Here is a 7,463-nt window from a genome sequence, read left to right on the forward strand (position 1 = left end):
CGGAGGATCAGATCATCTCCTAGTGCTTCTTGTCCACATTTATCTTGTCTCATGCCATCTAACAAGGCTGACATATCTTGCATGTCCTTAGAGTATGTGCGTAGGACTTTACTCGCCTTTCTTACTCTCTTCTTCTTTTTGCTTGCGCACTCTTCTTCTCCCTGACCACTTGGCCCCACAGGACAGGAATGTTTCCAGAGACTACTTTTCGAAAGCGTGGCATAGCAAAATTTGCAGTAGTCGTAATCACTGTGCCGACTCTCTCCTGAAGGACGGTGAGAGACAATAAATTCACCCTTGCCTTTTAGGACTACCTCGCGATTGTGAATGTAATTCCCCATATTCCTAAGAACTGTGAGCTTGCTTTCTTTTTTCTTTGCATCACATTCACTTAAGTACTCAATGACTTCAGTTTCGTCTGGATGCACATTTCTTAGGTGCCTTGCTATTTTGGCATTGGCCTTATGACAGTAGTAGCAATAGTACTTCTTATCGTATGTCCTTTTCCCCTTTTTAGTTTTAGTGACTTGAACTACAATGATTTCGTGATGTTCTACTTGACTTGGAATTGTGATAGGGTCGTCTGATTCAGACTCAGGTTCAGATGGTGTGGAGTCAGGAACATATTCACTCCCTGTATCATCACTATAATCCGGTCTTTCTAGTTCCGGATCGTGGGTAGAAACATCATCTGTGCACAGCTCCGGACTTCTACTATAATCCGGTCTTTCTAGTTCCGGATCGTGGGTAGAAACATCATCTGTGCACTGCTCCGGACTTCTACTATCATCCGGTCTTTCTAGTTCCGGATCGTGGGTAGAAACATCATCTGTGCACAGCTCCGGACTTCTACTATAATCCGGTCTTTCTAGTTCCGGATCGTGGGTAGAAACATCATCTGTGCACAGCTCCGGACTTCTACTATAATCCGGTCTTTCTAGTTCCGGATCGTGGGTAGAAACATCATCTGTGCACAGCTCCGGACTTCTACCACCTTTTACTTCTGTAGTGTAGTGCATATGACATGACATAACGTAACGAATTGTTAATTACACATAAACTGTACATTTCAAGTGCATAACTGTGTACGAGGGGTGTAAAGTCGAGACATAATACAATTATTTAATCATTTGAACAAACACTGAAAAGAATGTAGTCCGACATTTCAAACAAAATGTCCTCTTTCAACACACTTCATACAGGAGAGTGTCTCCAGAAAGCACACTTTTACAATAATTGAAAAAGATAAGACCAACTATTAAACTAACTCAAACTATATAGAGCTCATTTCGGGGACAACATTTTGTATGACATGTGTGCAGTGGCGACAATTCGTTTAAAAAATTGGGAACTTCATGCAATTTTTGTACGATACCTGATATAAAATTAAACATGCAAACCTTGAAAGTGTACATTCCGGAGACAACAATCTGTATGTTGTGTGCGGAATGGGGATATTTCCTCATTAGAATTAGGAACTTAATAAAAATTATTGAATTAGTCCTGACATTCAACTGAACACACAGCTGGAAAGTGTATATTCGCAGCTGGGGACATGACTCTTTGTGAGGTGGGGGGGGGGGGGGGGGGGAGGGGCATTCCTTTTTTGAACGTAGGAACAGAATACAATTGCAGTATGTGTACTGAATTAGACCTGCGCAACCTAAACACATGCTGAGAGAGTGTACACTTCCGAGTCACCATTCTGTATGAGATGTGAAGGGAGGGGACATTACTTTCTTTTTTTTTTAAGTGGGAACACCCTTGTAAAATTAGACTTCATAAGTTAAAATCAAATTAAACATGCACTAGAAGAGTGCACACAACTCTGTCTGAATAAAAAGGATTGAACATTTTTACAGTATAAAAGGCTGATTAAACTCTGATTCTGCATCATACGAACCGTCTCTGACAACTGAAGCCTCACTCCCTGCGTGATCACTGCTATCCGGGTGTCAGAGACGGTTCGTATGATGCAGAATCATAGTTAAGATTTATAAAGTATTTTTAAATAGATATTAAAGGAGTGTAAACAGCCTTATACCCTTGCAGAAAATTTTCTAAGCGAGTTGCCAGCTTGCAACAAGCATGCATGCTAGTAACTAGCTTGCTACAAGCTAGAAACGAGCGTGCAAGTCCCGAAATATGTAAATTAGGGTTATATTTCATCCAAAGAGCAATCGAGAATTTGGTTTCTTCGGGTGCTTGCAAGCTTACAAGCATGCAAGTGGCTCCATGTAGTGACAAATCTTGCAAGCCTGAAAGCTTACACTACAGTTAATATTAAGATAGCTTGAAAGCATGCGGCAAACATTTTTTGATAGCTTGCAGGCATGCAGATAACATTTTTGATAGCTTGCAAGCTTGCCAGTTTGCAGCATTGGTCTTCGCAAGCATGCAACAGGACATGCCCAAATTTTAAGCTAGTTATAAGCAAATATTTAGCAAGTATGTTCTGTTCGCTAGCTTATGATTGCTTATTAAGCGAGCCGCCAGCTAGTCGCTCGCTTGCAGCATGCATAAGTTTCTGCAGGAGTATAGTGGAACAATGTTCAATCTTTTTTGTCCAGTTATTTACAGATTTCCAGTGTGTTTTACTTTCATTTCATTTATGAAGTCTAATTTTACAAGTGTGTTAAGTTCCCACTTTAAAAAAAGCAATGTGCCCTATCTCCACATCCCAATACCCATACCCAATTTCAATAACGAAATATCCCTATTCCGCACACAACATAGGCCTACAGATTGTTGTCTCTGGAATGTACTGGAATGTATCCAAAAAAGTGATAATGATAAAAGGCGACAGGCCATAATTTTATTAGGATCTCTTTGTTTTACCTTGTTTTTTGATATCTCAGCCATTTCGAAACCTATTTTCGTAAAATAAACTTTTGATACCCCTAAGAATTGCACGCTCTGTGACATCTCATAGAGTGGTTTCTGAATATCTCGCAAAACGTTAAAAGCTAAATCCTCGCTTCGACCAGAACTGTACACACCCATTAAGATAAAGTATTTTTGAATAGATATTTAAGGAGTGTACACAGCCTTATACCCTTACAGAAAATTTTGTAAGCGAGTTGCTAGCTTGCAACAAGCATGCATGCTAGTAACTAGCTTGCTGCAAGCTAGAAACTAGCGTGCAGTCCCAAAATATGTAAATTAGGAGAAGATTTCATCCAAAGAGCAATCGAGAATTTGGTTTCTTTGCCTGCTTGAAAGCATGCATGTGGTTCCTTTTATTGGTAAAGCTTGCAAAACTGAAAACTTTAATTTTAACCCAAACTTACCAGAGCTATTTTGAGAGCTTAAAGTCCTGGAGCCATTTGTCCCCCCCCCCCCCCCCCCACCCCCAGGAGTTTTATAGTTGAGTCTTTTTCAGTAATTGTAAAAGTTCTGTAAAATGAGGTGTGTGGAAAGGAGGCATTTTGTTTTGAAATAATGAACTACATACTTTTCGGTGTCTGTCTTATTTGGTAATTACGGTCCTTCTTTTAACAGAAAATGTATCCACTCAACACCCCTAATGCAGGATCATGTCCCCGGAATGTTAGTATGTTCAACAGTTCATTTCATTATATATTATATCCTCAACAGAAGTACAAGGTAACAGTCCGTAGCTGCGCACAGACGACATTTCTCATCATGATTCGAACCAAGAATGCCCGGAGACGGTGCGCAGCTCCGGACTTCTACCACCTTTTACTTCTATAGTGTAGATCATATAACAAATGTGACTGTTAAACACACCACACTGTACATTCTGAGGAAATGACCCTGTACGAGGGGTGTAAAGTGGAGACTTGATATAATCATTTAATCTAACAGACATAGAAAATGTAGTCTCACATTCTTAACAAAATGTCCCCTTTCATCACACCTGATAACAGGACGGTGTATACATTCCAGAGACAACACGCTGTATGCAGTGTTTAGAGTGGGGACATTTGTTTTTTAAAGTGGGAACTTAATAAAATTATTGAATAAAAAAAATGATCACATCATCTACATATCATGGAGTGTTCATGAGCCAGATTTGATGAAAACCCATGAAGACATTCTTTATATATCATAGTAATGATATAACTGTGTGAACGGACGTACGGACAACCCGAAAACATGACACCCGGCACCCTTTGGGGTGGAGGCATAAAAAATATATAATTAATGGTACAATGATTCAACCTAATGTCAAACTTACTGCGAATCTGATGAGGAAATACCCATCGTGTTTCATCATCTTCGTACTTGATGAAGAACCGACCTGAAAAAAAAACAAAAAACATTCATTTCTATTCATCCAATATGAATCAATGCTAATCATTGATGCATCCAGCATGTGCTCGCAATTACTGATGACAAGTGAAATGTACATGAAATATTTTTTGTGGATGTAAAATTTTTACATTTCAATTTAGTAAACAAACTAGAAATGTCGCTATGGCGACTGCTATGCCTCCGCCCTAATGCATGATTCTCCTAATAGGTCCAGATAGTACATGTGGACAATGTGTGATTACATTTTCACAAAATTGGCAAAATATTAAAACGACAAGTTTGTCACAAATGTGTTAAATGTTCACCTTCCTTGAATAGGAGAGCATGTATTTGGGAGTTAAGGACTTTAACTTGACTTTGACCCATTCATATGTTTATGCATTGAGTTATTTTCAAGGTATGGAGAAAAAGTGCAATTTCTGTATTGAATAGTAAATTGTTACCATTTTCATCTGGCCTTTGACCCTAAAATTCATAAAATAATCACTGTCAGGCAGAACATGCATAAATATGTAGTATGTTTCAAGATAACTTGAGCCACTTCCGAGATACACATGGAGGAAAAGCTTAGTTCAGCACTTTCACTTGCTCTTTGACCTTTTGACCTTTGAGGTAAAAACAAAAGGAAAAAAACTCTTTCCAAAGAATCTCTATTACGTTATGCATGCATACACCAAGTGTAAAAAAAAAAAAAATCCTGCCAGCATTGCATAAACATGACGGAAATAGTAAAATTTTGAAGTGTTTCCCTTTTCCTTTGACCCCTGACCTTTGACCCCATGAACCCTAAATTTTCTAGATAATCACTGCCAGTCAGTACATGTATATATACTATGTTCCATGAAGATACCTTGAACAATTTCCAAGGTACAGAGAAAAAAGGTGAAGTTTTAATATCTTTACTTGACCTTTTGACCTTTGACCTTTGACCTCATGACCCAAACTTTCACCAGAGAATCTTAATTGGGTAGTACATGGATACACTAAGTTTCAAGAAAATATCTTCAGGCATTGCATAGATATGGTGGAAATAGTGAAATTTTATGTATTTGACCTTGACCTTTTGACCTTTGACCTTGAGCATGTGCACCCAAAAGTTGATAGGCACAACTTCACCCCCTAATACACATACATGCCAAGATTCATTAGGATACCTCAAAAGGTTTTGATAGTTACCCTGTCCACAAAATTCATTACGGACGGACGGAAGGATGGACGGACGGAAGGACGGACGGACGGACAACCCGAAAACATAATGCCTCCGGCACCACTTCGTGGCGGAGGCATAAAAATACCTAGATATACAGGGTGGCCCAGAAAGAATGGATTAGCAAAAATTTTGTGTTTCGTTTTATCAGACAATGAATATTGCTCTGAAGAATGGTAAACCATTATCGTTTATTTAGCTAGGGACCTACAATCTGCACAAAAAATCTGATAAATCATAAAGTTTCCTTGCTGCAGCACAAAGTAAAAATTACACCGGTCCGTTCTTTCTGGGCCATCCTGTATATATATATATACACAAGAGCCCGGGGGGCACGACGCTCACCCGAGTATCGCAGTCAATACACTTGATGCAATTTCCCAGTACATTAAGGCCCTAATTGAAACAAGAAAGAATAATTATTACAAACTTTGCCAGTACTCCTCATTCCCTTTAAGATACCCCAAAGATACACAACCCAAGTACCTTGTTTGAAGTCAACTACAGTAGCAGGATACCATGATCCATTCGGCGGCCACAATGCACGAACTTCAGTACCTCGAGGAAACTGCAAGTACATAGAAATGGGACATATAAACTAGAAAAATGATTTTCATTTTTGCCTTAAAATTCAATTTGTTAAAATACAAACTCAATATTACCCTCAAATAATTCAATTAACACATTTTGTTACATAGTGCCTCAATTTGTGAACACTTAAAGATTTTCCCTCGTTTGACTACTGCCACTGTGCTACAATTACGGTGGTGTCCCACCATAAATACAAAATTCAGAGCTGCTAATTTTTAGTGAGAGAATGCATGATTGTTACTTTGCTGCTTCTTTTTCCTGTTTATTCATCCAATCCTGACACTGTATATAACCATGTATACACGTCTGCCAGCTCAGTTCTATCTTTATAGATCGATCAGTCACAGTGGTTGTAATTACCTAAACGGTACATTTATATAGCTATGATATGGTCAAACAGCAGTTGCTGACTATGTAGCTTGAAGACGTCTGGTAAGGACAAAAAAGACAGAAACTCTTACAATTTGCAACATAAACCGTGACATCAGTTAAGTTTTGATGGAGGGGCAATGAGAGGTTTACTTGCCGTTACCATTGTTTGGCCTTGGGGCTCTTCTTGATTGCCGGAGGCGGATGTCAGTAAACTAACTTTAATACTCATCTGCAATTTCTGTGGGACCAAGCCTAGCTATAGTCTAGACATATTTTCAGTAGGGTCCTATAGGGAATTTTCTATACAACCTTTTAACCAATTTAAAAGCACAATCAATTGCAATAGCTTCCTGTATGACTAATCACTAGAGTCAGATTCAGGATTCAAAAAATTTTGTTTGATAAAAAACAAAGAAAATCTGTAGATCTAGATCTACAGTATGTCTATATTCTATATTCATGAATAGTATAGTATACATACAACTTCCGAGGTATGTCCATGACTAGTCCTCCGCTTCCTTTGTCGCGTACTCATAACTGTCTCACAATCATTGAAGATCTGTAGGTACAGAAAACACAAGTGAGGAAATGTACATTTATTAGTTTGGCACTTGTAAAGTTGTCTTTTAATTGGTTTCATCTTCAAATGCCATTCAATTTTCTTGATAACACAGTCGCTAGAACTGTGTATAGCAGCAGTGAATTATGGGTGCAAGACAGCATAAATAGGTCTACTAATGACAATTTTATTTTCTAATATTTAATAAGCAAGTAGACTTTATAAATAAGACTCATGTTGTCATGGTATTTACATCTAGAGGTACAGATGTACCATGATCCGACCACTTAAAAGTTAAAGCACAGTCATGAAAATGAAACCACTGATATTGTTTTGCACAAACATTTTTCATATGAAAATAAAGTCTTAAAGGTAGGGAATCCCATTTGCATGCCTTAAATGAAGAGTTGTAGGCCTATAAATACAGTGGTATATGTTGAAGAGAGTATCATTTTA

General features: G+C 38.3%; 1 long non-coding RNA gene across 1 annotated transcript; it reads right to left on the minus strand.

Moving 5' to 3' along the window:
• Positions 1-639: 639 nt before the first annotated feature.
• On the minus strand, positions 640-7,151 carry LOC139710973 (uncharacterized). Its single transcript, XR_011709490.1, has 4 exons — positions 6,930-7,151; positions 5,972-6,053; positions 4,202-4,264; positions 640-1,003 (listed from the first exon to the last, which is right to left on the minus strand). It is a non-coding gene; the product is annotated as an uncharacterized lncRNA (long non-coding RNA).
• Between the last annotated feature and the right edge of the window lie 312 nt (positions 7,152-7,463).

This window comes from Diadema antillarum, unplaced genomic scaffold, assembly GCF_040938485.1.
Source record: "Diadema antillarum isolate AM-2024a unplaced genomic scaffold, OU_Dant_1.0 seq00001596_RagTag, whole genome shotgun sequence".
Classification (NCBI taxonomy): Eukaryota; Metazoa; Echinodermata; class Echinoidea; order Diadematoida; family Diadematidae; genus Diadema; species Diadema antillarum.